Here is a 21,083-nt window from a genome sequence, read left to right as displayed (position 1 = left end):
CTCTCTCAAGTGGAAGGGCACATGGTGAACACGGTCAGGGTTTCTCGCTCATATGGAAGGGCACCTGGCGGACACGGCGACGTCTGCTAGTTTCCTCTCCTGGCTTCCTGTTTCATGAAGCTCCCTGGGAGGCATTTTCCTTCTTCATCTCCAAAGGTTGCTGGCTGGTGGACTCTCTGCTTCTCGTGGCTATGTCGTTCTGCTCTGCTCTCTCTGAATCTCCCTCCAAAATATTTCTTCTTTTATTAGGATTCCAGTAAACTAATCAAGACCCACCCAAATGGGTGGAGACACACCTCCACCTAACCCAGTTTAACAACCACTCTTGATTAAATCACATCTCCAGGGAGATGATCTAATTACAGTTTCAAACGTACAATACTGAATAGAGATTAGAAGAAATGGCTGCGTTTACAAAATGGGATTAGAATTAAAACATGGCTTTTCTAGGGTACATACATCCTTTCAAACCAGCACAGGCAACTTCATAGACCTGCTCCCATTTCTATATAAATGTCCCAAGGAAGGACTCTAATTGGCCCAGTGTGAGTCATATGCCAAACATCTGGCCAGTGTTTGGTCAGGAGAATGGGAGACTATGAATGAAGAGGCCTGGATCACATGCCTATTTCTATGATGTGGAGAGTATGAATGGCATGGAGTGAGGGAGGAGGAATACCCCAGAGGAAGTGGGGAGCTATTACCTGAAGATGGGAGACAGAAATGCTAAAACACAAAAGCAATAAATGTGTTTACTGGCAGATATTTGACCCTCCCTTGTGGCTAGTTCTCTCTCTTTAGATGTTCTGCAATTCCTGGAGAACAAAAGGGAGAGATTTGCTTTATAGGAAAGAACAGCAAAGTGAAAATAAGTTTAACATAAAGTAAAGCTGAGAGATTTCATTTGTTGCATTCCTTTGGAATATGACTTTATCTATTACAAAATCTGGATTTTCATATAACGTGTGGTCTCAAAGTGGAGGGTACAATTTTTGCATGATTTCAACCCTGCTGATGTGGTAATACTTTAAGTTTTCCCTTAATATGATATCTCTTTTTTTTTCTTAAGATGATATCTTTTTCTTTATTTACATGGGCAGGTACTGGGAATTGAACCCGGGTTGCCGGCCTGACAGTTGAGAACTCTGCCACTGTGCCACCGTTGCCCACCCAATGCAATATCTTCTTAACTTAGGACTTTCAGCAGAAACATGGAGTCAGAAAATGATTTATATGATTAGGTAGAACCAAAAGTTCAAAATAGTCTCACTTCTATTTATTCCACTATTCTAGTTTTACATTTCTATGTCTTATAGGCATTTTCATCTCTAAAAATCCTGTATCATAATATAGAAAAGAACTAGGCCTTAGAATGTAAGCTACCCTGGTAGTGGCCTGTTTGCTGAGTTTTTGGAATGCATATTGCTGTTTGAGTGGCTCACCAGTAGTAGGCTATCTTGTTATATCTTTGTAATATGTGCACATCTGTTCTAAAAAAGGTTTAGAGTAGCAGACTTCAAACTGAGTACTCCTATCCCTAGGAGACATGAAGACTTTCCAAAGCATACATGAGGGGAGATAGCTTTAGTGCTACTAATCTTCAGATCTTCAACTTCCACAAGTCACTTTCCAGTGAGAGCTCCCCCTTAGGCCAGTCCAAACCTCCCTTTTCACATTCTCCAGTCTCCTACTTCAGGAAAGATAGGCATATCTCTCTCTCAACCAAATCAGACCTTGGTGCCCTTATAAGGGGATAATTAAGAATGCATGGCTTCAGAAGGGGCACTCCCTGTCCCCCCTAAACAAAGCAAAGAAGCCTCAGGTAAACCAAAGCCTAATTTCATCCAAGCAACAAACTCAGGGCAGGTTTCTGACTCTCTCTCATGGAATTTGCATTTGGAACAATGTTATCTCACTTAAAATGATAGATAATAAAAAATGTTTTTGTATGAGGAAGAACAAAAGAATGTCAATTTTGCAGGGCTGAAAACATATGGCAATTCACATTCTCACACTTACGTGTGAGACTAAAGCAAAAAATATTTATTTTATACCGAATTCATATTTTGACTAGTGCATCTCCTAATATAACTTATATGGACGGGTTAATTGAACACCATAAGTACATGGAAACTTGAATGGGGCTGCGGTTTTGTAGGTTTGACCAGAGAGATGCCCAGATAAATCCCAGAGTGATTTGAACAGTGGATAAAAAAGTATTTACAAAGTCCCCTTGGGGGAATGATGAGAAAGAGGGAAAATTCAACTTCCCCATATGAAGAAGTACTGATATTCTTGCAAGCAGTGAGGACAACAAAATCAATAGGCCAAACCCCCTCAATCATGGGGTTATTTCATATGAAACATATCCCTGCAAAGGATAGGCTAACCCTACTTAAAATGAGACCTAAGAGTCACCCCCAGAGAACCTCTTTTTGTTGCTCAAATATGGCCTCTCTCTCAGCCAACATGATGAGCAACTTCACTGCCCTCCCTCTCTCTACTTGGGACAGAAATCCTAGAATGCGCTGGGACCCAGCATTAAGGGATTGAGAAAACCTTCTCAACTGAAAGGGGGAAGAGAGAAATGAGACAAAATAAAGTGTCAGTAGCTGAGAGATTTCAAATAGAGGCAAGAGGATGTATCCTGCAAGTTATTCTTATGCATTATATAGATAACCCCTTTTTAGTTTAAGGTGTATTAGAGAGGCTAGAGGGAAGTGCCTGAAACTGTAGAGCTATGTTCTAGTAGCCATGTTTCTTTAAGATGATTGTATGATACAGCTTTCGCAAGTGACTGTGTGATTGTGAAAACCTTATTCTGATGCTACTTTTATCTACGGTATGGACAGAGGAGTAAAAAACATGGGTTAAAAATAAATAAATATTAGGGGGAACAATATTAAAATAAATTGGGTAGAGAGAAATATTAGTGGTCAGCAAGAGTGAGGGATAAGGGGTATGTATGGTATGTATGAGTTTGTTCTTTTTTTCTTTTTATTTCTTTTTCTGGAGTGATGTAAATGTTCAGAGGAATGAGCATGGTGATGAATGTACAACTATGTGATGATACTGTGAGCATTGATTGCACACCAAGTATGGAATGTTCATATGTTAAGAATGTTCGTGTTGTATGTTGATTGATTTTTTTTTAATCATTCCAATCTACATGTACAATCAGTAGTTCTTAATAACATCACATAGTTGCATATTCATCATTTCTTAGTACATTTGCATCGATTTAGAAAAAGAAATAAAAAGACAACAGAATAAGAATTAAAACAATAATAGAAAGAAAAAAAAACAAAAAAAACAAAAACAAAAAACCTATACCTCACATGCAGCTTCATTCAGTGTTTTAACATAATTGCATTACAATTGGGTAGTATTGTGCTGTCCATTTCTGAGTTTTTATATCCAGTCCCGTTGTACAGTCTGTATCCCTTCAGCTCCAATTATCCCTTCTCTTTTTTTTTTTTTTAATTAACGGAAAAAAAGAAATTAACCCAACATTTAGAGATCATACCATTCTACATATGCAATCATTAATTCTTAACATCATCACATAGATGCATGATCATCATTTCTTAGTACATTTGCATTGGTCTAGAAGAACTAGCAACATAACCGAAAAAGATATAGAATGTTAATATAGAGAAAAAAATAAAAGTAATAATAGTAAAATCAAAACAAAACAAAACAAAACAAAAACCTATAGCTCAGATGTAGCTTCATTCAGTGTTTTAACATGATTACTTTACAATTAGGTATTATTGTGCTGTCCATTTTTGAGTTTTTGTATCTAGTCCTGTTGCACAGTCTGTATCCCTTCAGCTTCAATTACCCATTGTCTTACCCTGTTTCTAACTCCTGCTGAACTCTGTTACCAATGACATATTTCAAGTTTATTCTCGAATGTTCGTTCACATCAGTGGGACCATACAGTATTTGTCCTTTAGTTTTTGGCTGGATTCACTCAGCATAATATTCTCTAGGTCCATCCATGTTATTACATGGTTCATAAGTTTATCTTGTCTTAAAGCTGCATAATATTCCATCGTATGTATATACCACAGTTTGTTTAACCACTCTTCTGTTGATGGAGATTTTGGCTGTTTCCATCTCTTTGCAATTGTAAATAATGCTGCTATAAACATTGGTGTGCAAATGTCCGTTTGTGTCTTTGCCCTTAAGTCCTTTGAGTAGATACCTAGCAATGGTATTGCTGGGTCGTATGGCAATTCTATATTCAGCTTTTTGAGGAACCGCCAAACTGCCTTCCACAGTGGTTGCACCCTTTGACATTCCCACCAACAGTGGATAAGTGTGCCTCTTTCTCCGCATCCTTTCCAGCACTTGTCATTATCTGTTTTGTTGATAATGGCCATTCTGGTGGGTGTGAGATGATATCTCATTGTGGTTTTGATTTGCATTTCTCTAATGGCCAGGGACATTGAGCATCTCTTCATGTGCCTCTTGGCCATCCGTATTTCCTCTTCTGAGAGGTGTCTGTTCAAGTCTTTTTCCCATTTTGTAATTGGGTTGGCTGTCTTTTTGTTGTTGAGATGAACAATCTCTTTATAAATTCTGGATACTAGACCTTTATCTGATATATCATTTCCAAATATTGTCTCCCATTGTGAAGGCTGTCTTTCTACTTTCTTGATGAAGTTCTTTGATGCACAAAAGTGTTTAATTTTGAGGAGTTCCCATTTATTTATTTCCTTCTTCAGTGCTCTTGCTTTAGGTTTAAGGTCCATAAAACCGCCTCCAGTTGTATGTTGATTGATTTTATTAATAAAAATTTTTAAAAATCTGGCAACTGTACAACACAGTGAACCCGAAGTTAAAGCATGGATGATACTTAATCATTCAGTTTTTTTTATAACAATGTGCTTTCATCAATTGTAATTAATGCACCGTATCAATGCAAGGTATAATAATAGGTTGGTTTATGGGAAGCCTGTATTTTCCGCATAATTGTTCTGTTAATCCTCAACTTCTCTACGAAAGCAAAGGTTAGTAACCGACTTTACCCGAGACACGTAAAATATTCAAAGTGTACAGATTGGCTAAAATATTAAAGAGACTCTCCACCCCCTCGCATAATCATCACATCAGAATCTAGCTAGGCTGTAGTCTGTCTCAAGGTGATGCTCTGGGCCTGATTCCCGAATGGTTCCACGGCCAGCCATGCGGTCGGTGCATTGAACTATGTACCCCAACAAGGACATGTCTTCTAAGACCCTATTTGGATTTGACCAAACTGGACGACGAGGGGTCCTTATTGAGGCAGAATAACATAGGGATGGCAGCAGGCTGGCTGAGTGCTCAGGAGAGACTGCAAGCTCAGCAGGGCTTCCTGCAGCTGTAGGGAATCCCCGCCTCAATTATTAGAAACCAGTAATGGGGTAAGAGACTGCAAAGGAGGAGGGAGAGGAGGGGAATGGAGAAGGACCGAGGGCGCCGCCACACCCTTCTTGCATGTGTACTTGATCAACTTTCCATCTGCTTGCTTGAAAAAAAAAGATAGCTAATAAGTCTGATTTAACTGCCTTTTCCAGTGATGCATGTACATAGTGGATACAATCCATAAACCGAATGAGCTAAACCCTACAACTCCAAGGATTTGATTAAAAATATAGTTACAGCACATATTCACATGACATTGCACCAGAAAACACATTCTTTGCAATGATTTAGATTTATAAAACATTTTTAGGTATCAGGGTAAAATGTTCAAGGGATTCAATGTTTTTCAAAGTTATTTTGGGATTACATAGGTGACGAACTTTGGAGACCTCGGTCCTCAAACCAGGAAACCACCTTAAGCAATTTAAACTCTTCATTAGGAAAATATAACTATATAACTTACAGCTATAATTAACTTTGAAAAAATATCCCATTTAAAAGAAGGATGTAAAAGAATATCACATCTTAGTAAAAATTCATACTTAACTAAGCTAGCATTTTTCTTATGTTTACTTAATTTTTTACACTTGAGTCTAATCAAATGTGGGTTTCTCCCAGCTTAAATATAGAATTTGGCCAGAGGACATACTAAAGCTTTCATTCCTACCATCTTTCAGCCTGTTTGTTTATGCTGTGGCTAGGAAGTGGTTGGTGATTAAGTTCTATTTTCCCAATATCCATGCCTATTAACCCTATATTTGAACCCCTACAAGAGCAAAACTTTTGATTATGGTTCTCCTGGTGGTGATTTTTTTCCCCCTCAGCTAAATATCACAGAAGGAAATAGCGGTTTTTCCAGGCTCTGGTTGATCCCATGACTATTTCTGCCCTATGAAAAAGAAAATAAAATTACTGCTAATGACACTTCTACCTCCCCTCTTCCACTGCAGCAGCTTAGATACCTTAGGGTTACTTAACAAACTACCACACAAAATTAATTACTGAGGTTTGATCCTATTAAATTGCCAGGCGGGTTGACTGCCCAAGAGCCAAACTGGTTTTCTACTACCAGATTTTTCTTCCCTGTTTCTAATAACTGAAAGATGTTTAAACATATAAATACATTGTAAATACTTCACCATCCAATTTTCTCCACAAACCTACTCTGTTACACAGTAATTAGCTACCAGCTGAGAGCAAGATTGTGTCAGGGACTGGGACCCCTAAGAGCAGAAGGGCGGGAGAGGGGAGGTGGCCACAGAGGGCAAAGGGAGCTATTTGGAGAGGCGCATGTGCCAGAGACACGACTCCAATTGCGTCACGTTGCCCCTGGCCAGGCTGGTTCTCAAGGACAAAGCCCTATTTAATCACTACGTTTCGCCTGGAGTGACCTAATTTTGTAGAGAAATGTCTTTTCTCAATATGCATTTGGAACAGAGCGTTAATTTCAATTTAGTTTTTCTATGTTTGATTTTCATTTTCTGTCTCCATTGTGAGCAAGTGGCCTTAAAGAAACAAAGAGGCCCCAACAGGCCCTTCAGTACAAAGCTCTAACTTTCAAAAAAGATTCTAGCTATAGATTTTGGGACGTTTCTCCTATTTTTGCTTATTTTCGCAATATTGCAAATGCTATCGCTTTTTCATCTATATTTTGTGTTTGCATCCTATAAAGATTTTTCTCTCAGTTCCTTTAGGGAGAATGAATTTTTTATTTATTTATTTATTTTAGAAAATAATTCCAGAGGGTAATTACGTGTTCCCTAGAGTGACAGGAACATCCCCTAGTCTTATCGGCATGGACCGCAGGTCACAGTCAGTGCAAAATGAAAATTATTAGTGGTGATAAAGCCTTAAGTGAAATTAAGAAGGTGTGATTTGTTATAAATGGATGATACAATTATGAACATGTTACCAAGATGAATCAACTCAAATATTCATGTAATATATTTTTAAATAATGAGAGAACCATTGGTTTTACAGTATCTCTTTGCCAGCTCAGATTAAATGAAGATTTAAGTGTAGTTAAGAACATGCATGTGCAACCCAGAATAGACAGAATCTTCCTGCCAAATGCCTCATACTATAAGGGCACTGAGATAACTGAGGATTCACTGAGACCACATCTACACAAAGCTATAATTGGGTCAGTTTAGAGACAATGCTTTCTGTGCTTGTTTGAAACTGTTGTGTACCCCAGAAAAGCCATGCTCTTTAATCCTTGTCGGTATTGTTGGGTAGGATCTTTTTTGATTAAGTTGTTCCCATGGAGATGTGACCCACCCATTCAAGGTGGGGTCACTTACTGGAGACCTTTAAGAAGGAGCCAATTTGGAAAAAGCTTTAGAGCCACACAGCCTTTGGAGATGCAGAAAGAAAATGCCCCCAGGGCAAGCCATATGAAATGAGGAGAGAAAGCTAACAAATGTTGCCATGTGCCTTCCCAGCTAACAGAGGTGTTCCAGACAGCATCAGCCTTTCTCGAGTGCAGGTAACCTCTTGTTGCTGCCTTAATTTGGACATTTTCACAACTTTAAAACTGTAAACTTGCAACTTAATAAATACCCTTTTAAAAAGCTGTTCCATTTCTGGTATTTTGCATTCTGGCAGCTTTAACAAACTAAAACACCTTCCAAAATCCATTTTCTGTATTAGGTAGGAATAATCATAATTCAAAAATATCAACATGATATTTTGTAATCATTTTGCAGACCAAGAAAAATTTCCCCAGTTTCTCAACAGTTTCCATTAATATGGACTATTCATGTAAAGCCCCAGTTTTTCCTAGCTTCCTAATGTTTGACTAAAAAAGATTAAATAAAATACTGACTTATGGCTTCAAGTCATCAAATCTAGTTTCCACCAAGAGACTAGGGTGGAGGATGAAGCATCAATAAGTACATCACAGACCAGGGGACTAAATAGATATCTTAATGTGAAGCAGGACGAAACACAATATAAGAAAGTGGAAGCAAGGCAAAAACACGTGGGCGGAGAATATATGTTGTCTGAAAACACAAATTTAAAGCATTCTTTTTGATGGACTTGTGATCAAGATGAATGTGAGTTCACTTGGAAGCAACATTTTATCCACACAAACCACTCCCTGCCTTCCGAAGCATAACAGACAGAGTACTTCTGAGTGCATTTACAAGGTCCACACTGAGATGGCCACAATGGGATATAAAGTGATATGTTTTCCTATCTATGCATAGGGAAATAAGGAAATGCTAACTTTTACTGACTGGTAGAGAGGTTCAGGATACAGTAAGTGAAGAAAAGTAAGTTGCAGAGTGATATACATAATAGGATTCTATTACATGGAAAACAAACCAAGAAAAGCTCTCTCTCTGCACCTGTGTATATATGTTTATGTATGTATGTGTGAGAAAATTATAAAGGTTTTATTTTATCATACAATTTTTAAAAGAATACATGTCAGTCTTTTAACATTTTTACCTTAGAGAAATGGCAGAACAGAATAGAGATGAAATAGCTTTTTTACTTATGTAACTTGTACTATTTCAGTTACTACAACAAGCATATATAATTATTATAATTTGAAATACCCCAAATTAAAGAAACTGCAACTAATTACAAGAGGTTGAGTTTTATACAATTTCCGGATTTAATAGTAAATTTCACACCATATCAGAACTCATTAGTAAATTTTCTAAATTTTATCTAATTATAAAAGTAATAAAGATTCATTTTGGAAAAATTGAAAACTACAGAAAATCACACACATACACACACAAAATAGATGCCAACAATAATACCTACAGATAAATACTATGAACATTTTGGTGTAATTATTACTATTTTTTCTAGGTATATGTGTACTTTTTTAAATAAAAATGTCACATACTGTACATAACCCACTTTTTTTTTTTTACCTAAGAAAAGTGAGTTTTCCAAATAATCATGTATCTTTCTTTAGCAGTATTTTGGTGGCTGCAGTGTATACCATATGTATCAGGAGTATTTTTGGATAAAACTAAGTTACAATGATTTAAACACAAAAGTCAGCAAAAGCAGGCAGCTCAGGGATGATGTGGTGACTCCACCAAGTCAAGGCTGGCTACATAACTGTGGGGCCGACCACAAAATGAAAGTATGGGGCCCCTTGTCCAAAAAGTAGGAAAATTTTCCATTAAAAGTACTAAAAATATAAAACTTTTTCTTTTCTTCCACAGTCTCTCTTAATTTGTCCTGATGTTTTAAAATTTTTATGCTTAATGTCATTCTAAGGAACAAAAAATTTAGTCATTAACATGAATTTACCATGCATCTTTCTAGTGAACAATATTAGTTTTAAATGTATATATAAAAGCATTTAACTTATAAACAGAATCACTGAACTGACACAATCTGTATTTTGTAACTTGTCTGTGCATAAGCGCTTTGTTCCTGCCAGAGCACTGAAAACACTGAACAAAACAAACTTTTTTCCCTTCTTGAGACTTGCACGTTCCACCAACTCTCTACCCGAGCTAACTGAAGAGTAAGGAAGAGCTGAAAGCAATAGGAACCATGGGATGCCCTATCATTTCCTTTCCCTCTATGTCATCCTTTTCAGACTAAGTGGTTGACTACCTTGGGGAAGTTACAACATGAATGATACGATAGAGTTCCTTGGTTTGTGTTTCTAAAGCCATTCTTTGCCTTCTTTCTGTGTATTAAGTTCTGGTTTAAATGAAGAGTGCAGCCTGTGGGGGCTGTCAGGGCCCCACTTAATCAGTCGTAGATGTAATGCACCTTCTACTCACTTAGAGCTTCTCTGAATCCAGCTCATCATGGATCCACCAGATTTCTAACCTTACATGCGAACGGGACAGCAAGGAAAGGGGGACACACATATTGCACATATCTTCTCTTCTTGCACACATGGCCCATTGTCCCATTATACTTCATTTACAAAACACAACTTAATCAAGAATTTCTAAACAGTGACAACAGTACATTAACTCAAGCGTAGGGTTCTTCTGAACACAGCGCTTTGTATGTTTGCACAGCTCGCCCGCCCATGAGGCTGGCAAGCTGCAAGAAGTCTTTAAGGACTTGGGCTCTTTCCATCTTTTTGCTCCTTCATTCTCTGTGTGGTGCTTCCAGCCTCAAACCACTTCATGGTGCCCTTTGGCTGCTGGAATTCAGCATCAGCAGAACAGACAAAGGGTAAAGTGAAAAAATGCCATCCAGCCCTGCTGAATCAGCTCTTTGAAGGGACGATCTCAGAAGCCCCAGGCCACTTCTGCTTCCATCTCATTAACCAGAATTTAGTCCTGAGGCTACACCTAACTCTTAAGGGGACTGGAAAGTTCCTTTTGCTGGTGATACATTACCAACCTGAATGAAATCAGACTATTAAGAAATAAGGGTGCATGCACAGCAACTGTCAAAGAAGCTGAAAAAGAAATCAGATTCCAATTAGAGATATGAATAAAATGGACCTGGTTAGGACTAAGGGATATCAGAATACAGGGTAAAGAATGATACTATAATAAATATATATACATATTTTTTGCATGGGCAGGCACCGGGAATCGAACCCAGGTCTCTGGCGTGGCAGGCGAGGTCTCTGTCTGCTGAGTCATCATGGCCTGCCCCTATCTGTATTTTAAAACTTCAACTTCTGTGTGAGACCAAAGGAATAGATGTTTATTTGGTCCAAAATTTAAATTTGCTGTAGCATGCTATCTAATTTAACCAGTCTGGTCAGGTTATTTAAACAACCTAACTGCATGGAACCTAGAATAAGGAGTGATGAGATCTTATTATTCTGTAAAGGTTAATGTAATGCCCAGATATATTCCAGAAATTTAAAACATATTTGCAAAGTCGCTTTGAGGGATTGGGGAAGAGGGAAGAACTATTAAATTTCCCTACCTGGGGAATTCCTGTTATTGTCTCAAGCATTAGGGACTCCCCGTTTAATAAGCCAAGCCCTTGATCTTGAGGCTTGCCCTTATGAAACTTATTTCTCCAGTAGTGAAGCTAGGCCTGCATGTAATTATGCCCAAGATTCACCTCCAGAGAGCCTCCATTGTTGCTCAGACATGGCCTTTCTCTCTAAGGCAACTCTGCAGGTGCACTCACTGCCCTTACGCCTAAACGAGACATGACTCTCAGGGATGAGCCTGGCCCTAGCATTGAGGGATTGAGAATGCTTCTTGAACAAAAGGGGGGAAAGAAATGGAACAAAATAAAGTTTCACTGGCTAAGGAGATTTCGTATAGAACTGAGAGGTCATTCTGGAGATTACTCTTATGAAAGCTTTATCCAGATCAGTATGCCATACTCCAACAAACAATATTCTTGAAAACCCTAGGGAGTGCTCTGGGCTCTAAGACTGTATAAAAGTTTTTCTTAGTAAGTTTATTTTTTCAGAAACTTAAGGCCTCCAGATTGATCCTAGGCCAGATAAGTCCTGAAACCCAGGGATACTGGTCTCTCCAAGAACCCATCAACCCGTTTCATTCTTCTATTCCAGAAGGTCAACACCACTTTCCAGCACAAAGAAGTTAAAATAGTCACTGCCCAGATATCCCTGAAGACTGAGAGAAAGAGCAAATGAGAGGGAGGAGGTGTAACTGGGAAATTAGGATTTAACAAATAACTGTGACCGCTGACTCAAACAGATTTTTCTTTTCAGTGTCGAGTGTTCTAGACAACCAGAATGAAATACCTGAGTTTGTTGAACTGTAATTCAGTAGCCATGATCTTTGATAATGATTGAATAACAACACTGAAAAAAAAAAAAGCCAGTTGCCTGTGTTTGTGTGAATCACCTTCTGGATGTTTTGTTTTGTTCCACTGAGATACATGTCAATACTACACTGTCTTAGTTAACTTACTTCTATATAAGACTTAAAATTGGGTAGACTGCAATACTAGTGGGTAATAAGAGGAAGGAGTGAGGGGTATGGAATGTTTGGGTTTCCTTTCTTCTTATTTCTTTTTCTGGAGCAATGCAAATGTTCTAAAAAATGATCGTGGTGATGAATGAGCAACTATTACTGTGAACCACTGATTGTACACTTTGGATCAATTGTATGGTGTGTGAACATATTTCAGTAAAATTACATTTAAAAAGAAATTTAAAAAAAAAGAAAGAAAGAAGGGGGCGGTGCCATGGTGGCTCAGTGGCAGAGTTCTCGCCTGCCATGCCAGAGACCTGGGTTCGATTTCCAGTGCCTGCCCATGTAAAAAGAAAGAAAGAAAGAAAGAAAGAGAGAGAGTGACGGAGGGAGAGGGAGAGACAGAGAGAAAGAGACAGAGAGAGAGAGAGAAGGAAAGAAAGAAAGAACGGTGAATGGACACGTGTAGGCAACTAACAGTCTGTGTTATACCAGCCTAAATATATACTTTATTTAATTAAACCTTAATTTTTGTTTCTTTAGGTTGTTTCACCATTACCAACATCATTTACTAGCTTTTAAATAGTATTTTCTTCTAAATTCTAAAAAATTTATCCCTAAATAACTGGTATTATTCTTTGGAGTAGTTTTTCTGTTTATCAAATACAATTAAACAATATGTGCTTGCTTAAATCTGCAAGGATAACAGCATTAGAGGTGGTTTTAAAAATAGGGCAAATAAATGTTGATATTGACATGTAGTATTGACATAAACACTGTTGTAAGTCAAGGAATAGATGGTTAGGGATAAAGACATGTTAAATTATGTGGCTTTATGACCCTCTGATTCTATATAGTATTGCTAATTTATGTGTGACTAGATTACACAAATTAAAATGATGGAAACAGCTTCTGAATGTTGTTGAATTTTTGAAGATTGCTTATTACTACCTGAACCAATCTTCTGGCAATATCTGGATACATTGTATGAGCTTGTATTAATATTATCTAATTTCTAATATTGAATACTGGGGATGCCTTCTATAATCTTGTTTTAATATTATTTAATTTTAATATTGACTATCTGGATGCATTGTGTTAGCTTGAATTAATATTATCTTCCTGAAGCATGCCAGAATAAAAAACCCTAATGGGACGTAGCTATTGTTCAATTCAACATTATCATTTTGCATAGCATATAATCAAACTGTTCTTCAATTCGTGAAAATTGATTTTCTGTTCACTGTTACTAACTCAAGACTAAAATAACTTCAATGTTCTTAGCTCATTTTTAGGTTTCTTACATCTTTGCCAAGCTTATCAAATTATTTCCTATGGAAATGATAAAAAATATTTAACTAGCCTCTGAAACACTTTTATTTGAAGTAAATAACAAAAAAATTACTTATTCTAACAAGATTTTTAAGCACCTGTAATTTATTAAACTGTGGTAGATCTGCATATTCAGATACTAATGTGAAGTTTTTCTGAGTGGATTTGCATACAATTAGATTTCAGAAATGGAACCATTAAAATCTGAGCATTATGAGCAAACTATGTATTATTTATAGCATATAGTTCTACATACTCCACATTTTGTCTTTCGCATATAAATATCTGGGTACATGCACCATCTGAGTGTATAAAATTAAACTACCTGAACACCTTTAAAAAATTAGAGTAAAACATAAAAATGTCTATAAAAAGGAATTCATTAGAGATTTCAAAATATCCATAAGTGCTAAATAAGGTTTCCAGAAATCAGTGATTATGCTGCAAACTTGTCACAAGGGGAACTGTTAACAAGGTTACTTTGCCAATGGTAGGAAGACTGCCAACCTTTAATTGGCTTTAAAGTTGGTGTTCTATCAATGGTGTATTGTAAAAGGCAATAATGCCCACATTTATGATTTAAACCTGAAACGGGAACTCTAGATTTGACTAAATGTGGCACTGTGTACTAGTCCTTTTAATTAAAAATATTCAAATGCCTGCCTTTTAAATTTGATTAGGATGTACATTATGATGTTTTTTATTAAAAACAACATCAAAACAAAGATCTGCTTGTCTATATTTCACAATATAAAATGACCAGTAAGCTCCCCTCTTGTTGTATGATGCATTAACTGTTTTGTTCTAATGAAAATTCCGAGGATAGCTCTTGGGAGACTATTGGGAGCCAGTGGAATTCTACTGAATGAAACAATAACCTGCCATGGCATCTTCCTATGGACTTTATAATGGGAGGGGAGGGGTTCATTAATAAATGCAAATGAGAGTGCATATTATCTTTAATAAGCAGAGTAAACTACCTCTCTCCATCAGATTCTGGATTTCTAGCACTGAATTCCTAACTCTTCACTCCCTTTCCTGACCTGAAACTGGGGCAGTGCAGAACTCTGTGACTAACAATTATGAACAAACAAATATGAAGTAAGTTTCTTGTCAAACCATTACAACAGAAAGCACTTTTAATATGTGTAAAGCTCCAGAGAATGCGAAAAGTTCTGCTAAGAATTACTGAGGGAACTCTCAGTGTTTAGTATTCAGTATTCATCTGAGGAAAAGGGTAGTTTTGTCATGCTTTACGCATTGGGGAGAGTTTACAATAACTTTTCTGTAACTCGCAGGGCACAGAGCCTTTCGACTGTCATCCTGTACCAGCCACGTGTGTCCCACCCTCTCCTCTTTCTCCTGCTCCGTGTGCCATCCACCCACTCCTCATTTTAGCTCATTGGCGGTAAGAAATCTGTAAGGCACAGGCAGTGACCGTAGCGACAGGGCTCCTGTGGCAGACATTGTTGGTTGCCACCCCCAAGTCATCCCTCATCCCCCCACTTCCGTGCTGGCAGGACCTGTGTCCCACGTAGAGGCAAAAAGTGCCGAGTGCTCTCATTCCCACCCTCCCTTGTGTCCCAGGGATGGCCTGTGATGTAAGTGGACATCTGACGGGAATCTGAGAATGAGGAGAAGGAAGCAGAGCCTCCCTTCTTCTGTCCCATCTTCCCCCTCCACTACAGCCTTTTTGTGTTCGGATGCAATTGTGTGAAAATGTGACGCTTGGTGCCCAGGAGACTATCTTGTGACCATGAGAGAGAAAGTCAAGAAATTGCAAAGAAGACAGTTTAGAGCCTTCTGTAATAAAAATAAGTTTTTTTTAAAAAAAATTATTGTGGTAGCATATATACAGCTTAAAATTTCCCATTTCAACTACTTATATGTATACGAGTCAATGATATCAATGACATTCAAAATATTGTGCCATTATCACCAAAACTTTTTCATCACCTCAAACAGAAACTTTTTACCCATTAAACAATAACTCACCAAGTTCTTCCCTCCCCACCCCTCTGCCAAATTGTAATCTCCTCTTTGTCTCTCAGGATTAGAAAAATAAACTATTTTTGCCATTTTTTTATTTAGTATTTTTTATTTGCATCCAAAGCTTCTTAACTAATATTTACCTGTAATTCGAGATAGTTTCCCACACAAACAGCCTGACTCTGTGATGACTCAAGTTGCCTTTCAATTGACTTGCCATTTCTCAATGCAGTTTCTTTGATTCTATGGAAAGGAAGCCCAGACGTTTACCTGCCATTTGTTAAGATTTAGGTATAATCTAGGTAGAGCAAGATTATGTGAAACAATTGCTTATCCTTCATGACAAAATCCACCTACCCCAACACTAATGCAATTTTTTGTCATTTATATTTCTACAAGCGTAAAGCAGAATGCCTGTAGATATATTGTTTTAAATGTCCTTCCCAGAAAGAATGGATTTTTTTTTATCATGGTAATAAAAAGGTTTGTGGAATGTAAGAGCCAAAAGTAGTGATATGAATATAAAAAGACAAACAATATTTACTTCCACGCTTTCTTCATGAAACTCCTGTTCATATTATCACAAGCTACAAGAAATAAAAACATAAGCATTTAAATCAGAGGTTTTTGGTTATTTCAAGAACATTAGCAAAAAGAATCTGTCTTTTGCATCTGGTCTTAGCTAGAAAAAATGGCGAAAAAAACTTTATCATTGCCTGTAAGTATCACAGTTATCCTAGTTTGGCAGGAGAATAAATAGGGAAAGGATATTATTTAATGTTTGGAGATCGTCTTTAGAGTCTAAAGAGTTTTATGTTCTGTGTTAATTTGTAGCTCCAATACACAGTCTTGACTACATCACCAAGCTTTTAGTCTCTCCCTTCATAGTCTTTTGTAGGATATTATTCTAAAATACAGAGACAATAGTATTGACCTGAATACCTGAATTGCCCTTGTGAGCTTGGAAAATCTCCTGTCATGCACACTTGAGGTTGACTCCATGCAGCCTGTGACCTCATATTAGTTCAGATGAGGCTCAGATGTTAGCAACAAAGACTCAATTACAGTGGTTTAAACATATTATTTGTTTATTGTCTCACATAAGTCAAGTCCAGATATGATTGTCTAGGACTGGTATAATGACATCACAAAGTCATCAGGGAACCAGGCACTGCCGTTCTTTGTACATGCTGCCCTTCCTTGTTCCAGCCAGCATGTCTTCATTCCAGCAGGAAGAAGAAGGAAGGGAGGAAGGGAACAAAGGACATGAACCAAATGTATGTCCCTCTTTTGAGGAACTTTGTAGAAAGCCCCACCTAAGAATGTCTGCTTATATTCCTACATTGGTCAAAACTTAGACAAATGACCACATCTGGCTATAAGGGAAGGTGGGAAATAAAGACTTGTATTTGGGCACATTGCCACCCCAAATTAAATCACAGCCCTTTAACTAGGAAGAAGTGGAGCATGTATAGTGGATCTACAACTAATGGTCTCCCTCTTTGGTGATCTAGCTTCTCAACACCCTTCTCTCCATACATAGGAAGTTCATGCCCTTTCCACAAGGTCTCCTCCAGTTATTGTACCCAGCAAAACTCCAGGATCTCTAGATACAGTCCTCACCATCATGAGCGTGACCTTTTGCAGTTTTATAAACCAAAAGACAAGTTGCCCTCCTCTAACACATCAAGTATATAATGGTGGGAGTACGAATAGGGTTATTGCAATCAAAATAACTCTCCGGAAAAGGGGAAAATATGAAATGTGTAGCAGTGGGGAAATCCTGTAACAAAGGTAGATCCCTGTTCTGGTTGTCAAATAACCCCCTTGGCTAGTGCATTGGTCAGCCTGGCACCACTGTCTAGAAATGCCCACTCTGTCCATTGACTTTCCAAGATCCTGACTTCATTCTGTGGGAGGTTCTACTTATTTAGTACCCTCAATGGTCCCATCTGAGGTTGGTCTTTGTGAGAATGCCTTCCTGGGGCTTCACAGCTTCAGTAGTCCACTTGCTCTGGGTACAAGTTCTGGGAGCTTGAGGATTGTTTCAGGGCAATCTAGGAGTTTCTTTGGCAAGATGGTTTCCTCAAAAAACTTAATATGGGCGGGCCGCGGTGGCTCAGCGGGCAAAGTGCTTGCCTGCTATGCCGGAGGACCTCGGTTCGATTCCCGGCCCCACCCCATGTAACAAAAAACGGAGAAACAGAATACAATAAAACAAGAAAATGTTTAAAAATGTTTCCCTTTCCTCCTTCCTTCCTTCCTTCTATCCTTCCTTCCTTCTCTCTGTCTTTCCTTTAAAAAAAAAAAAAAAAAAAAAAAAAAAAAAAAAACTTAATAGGCTATAAATGCAATGTGGTACCCTAATTTGGATTCTGGGACAGAAAAAAGCCATTAGTGGAAAAATGGGTGAAATCTGTAGTTTAATTACTAGTGTTGTACCAATATCATTTTCTTAGTTTTGACAAATGTATGATGGTTAGGCAAGATGTCAATGTCACAGGAAGATGGCTGAAGGGTATATGGGAACTTTGTATTTTCTTTGCAACTTTTCTGTAAAATCTAAAATTATTTCAAAATAAAAAGTTTCTTCTGCTCCATGTGCTGGTTCCCATGATCAAAGCTATCTCTGTGCCTCCTCAAGCTATCAGGACCACATTCCGGACAGGAAGCAGGGGCGGGTATTGAAGGAGCCTTAGCATCACCCAACAACTTCTACTTGCATCTCAATGACCAGAATTTAGTCACACAACTCTTTTAATTGGGCACACTGCTGCCAGAGTAAAATGGTCATTCTGTTAACAAGGAAGAAGAGGCTGGATATTGGATAGGCAACCAGCAGTTCACCATGGATCGCCAACAAAACTCTCCATTGTCAAGAAAATAGAAATTTAAAAAGGGACAGTTGTTCTCCAGTAGGCAAGAGCATGAAACTTGAAGTCAGACAAAACCTGGATTTGAATTCCACCTCTATTACTCACTAGCTGTGTGGCCGCAGCAAAGCTGCTCCCTGAGCCCTAATTTTCCCTTGGATGAGTAGGAAGGGTAACATATGCTTGTCAAGGTTGCTATGGAGAGGAAATGAGACAGCAATTTTATCATTTACCTTCCGAGAAGTGATTTTAAAAGAGGAGATCCAGAGGCTGGAGCAGGGCTGGATGTGGCTCCTCCCGACCTACTGCGGCCCTTTGTGTTGAAAGCAAAAATGAATTGATTCTAATGGATCTCGGAATTATCTCTATTGGGCTGCTAACCAGTAGCACCTACAGGTGCTCTTGTAGCCTTCTGGAGGTCCCAGAGCCTCTGACAGAAAACCCAGGAGCTAACATCAATGTAGCTTCCTCTTGCTTAGTTTCTGCTGTGGTAAAAAATCACCCCCTTTAAGACATGTCATTAAAATATCACTGTATCTGAAGAGGTCACAGGCTAAAGATCCACTGCCAAGGGGACTGGCCACACTGAGCTTCTGTCAGGATGGTTAAGTGAGTGAAGAACGAACTCTTCAGCTAGGTATAAATATGTACTGCCTTTTCCAGTCGTTTATGACAGACAACGCCTTTTACACATAAGGTTGGAGCTATATAAATGAAGTGTTATATTGAGTATGTATTTTATTCATATTACTTTTCGGTAGCGAGATGGTAATTTCCTGGAATGCTTATTAGGGTGCATATTAGTTACATTTTGAAAGGCCTTTTGCAGCTCTATAACAGTATATTAGCAAATATAGTCCACAACCACAAATGCTGCTTTCCAACTGTGAATACATCAATTCAGCATTCCGGGATAGTTTTTCATCATACATTTCAAAAGTGCTTTCTCTGTGTTTAGTTGAAAACACTTCAAGTTTGGTGCTTAAAACAAATTATTGAGTGTGAGTCTGATTTTTCTATTGTAAAATATAAAATTCTACATGTAATGATGACCCATTTAACACAAATTAGAGTTTTATGTCAGTAATTGAGAAAGAAATAATATCTACCTTTACGATTTCTCTTGTGTCAGTATTTTGCAACTATGTACAGGCCTTTTGAGATGAAAGTGATAATTTTTCCACTAAAGACAATATATGGCTTTTGTGCATTTGGTTTTTTTTTTTTTATCTCTTGAACCTTACTACATTATTTTTAGCTTTTTCATTTTAAGGAGCTAAAATAGTTTTATGAATTATCTCATGAATCTTCACAACTTTAATGAGCTATATTAAGAATCAGTCATGATCTTTAGGGAATTTAAGGCTAAAATAGTTTATATTTCTATTTTATGCATAAAATATGCACATTCTCTGAGCACTGCTTAATTCTTCACATTTTTTACTGAGGCACAAGTTAAGTAGCAGAGCCAAGTAAATGAAGTCTTCTTTGCAATATTTGCCATTGATATTCTGTATGCAAAGCTTCATATTTCTTTATATTAAGCACATACACAAAACAGTATTCTATTTTTCTTGTGTATGTAAATGTATGGTAATAATTGGGAAGGATGCGTATGTAACTGATAACAGTGCATACATATGAAGAAGTGAGGCTAGGATCAAGTTGGAGGCAGTGTTTAAAAGGGATGTTAGCTTTATCTACAAATATATGCCATAAATATACATAAATATATATCATAAATACATGTTTACAAGAAGCTAAATCCATGTAGTAGTAGTAGTAGTATTTATTTTATTTTTAGTTGCATGGTCTGGGAATCGAACTCAGGTCTCCAGCATGAAAGGCAAGCATTCTACCACCAAACCACCCATGCACCCTCCATGTATTATTTCAAGAATAAAAATAATTTTTTGAAAATGAGAGTGCTTGGTAGGATTGATTTTCCTCTTTGCAAGCAGGAATTGCAAATAGTATTTGTTATGCCCATCACCTGGGTCCCTGTAATTCTCTCTCACCATGTGTGACCCTACCCTACCACCCAGAACCAAACCACTGAGAACTTTGCTATGTGGACTCTTCTTGCCGCAGGGAATGAACATATGGAGATTTGTTCCATGTAAGTCTCGCCATACATATTTGATGGCCACCAAAGAATAATTAGTACATGTATTTTTTAAGACTATTTGCAGTTTTATTATAAATAAAGACCTGAGTTTGAATAACAGTTATTTATTCAGTGCCTTTTCTGTTCCAAGGCTGAGGCAGACACTTAGCAAAGAAAGATGCATGAAAGAGATCTTGCCCTTAAGGAATTATAGTCATTGGGGGATAGAGAGGAGGGAAGAGAGAGCAGACACAAATAAAAGAATGAAAATATAGTGAGAGAAGTCTGACCCAAGTGGTCAGAGAAAACAGACGCAGCAGTAAGTGGGGGTTGAGTTAAGGAAGAAATCATGGGAGACTGCATATTGATATTTAAGTGGATTCTTGAAGCAAGATTGGGTGTGTACTAGGTGAACAAGAAGGAAATATGCATAACCAGGCAAAAGAACTGCTGAACTCCCTAATCAAAGTTTATCAAGAGAGCCTATTCATCCAAATCTGGGTTTATTCTATAGAG

The 21,083-nt window shown here is 37.8% G+C and overlaps 1 protein-coding gene across 1 annotated transcript in view; it reads right to left on the bottom strand.

Annotated features, from left to right (window-relative positions):
* The window catches only part of HIBADH (3-hydroxyisobutyrate dehydrogenase), a 225,526-nt gene that overhangs the window by 185,191 nt on the left and 19,252 nt on the right, over window positions 1-21,083 (bottom strand). The window lies entirely within an intron of this gene.

This window comes from Tamandua tetradactyla, chromosome 1 (genome assembly GCF_023851605.1).
Source record: "Tamandua tetradactyla isolate mTamTet1 chromosome 1, mTamTet1.pri, whole genome shotgun sequence".
In the NCBI taxonomy this organism is placed as follows: domain Eukaryota; kingdom Metazoa; phylum Chordata; class Mammalia; order Pilosa; family Myrmecophagidae; genus Tamandua; species Tamandua tetradactyla.
Note: the sequence above shows the minus strand (reverse complement) of the source record. Positions and strands in the feature narration are given on the sequence as shown.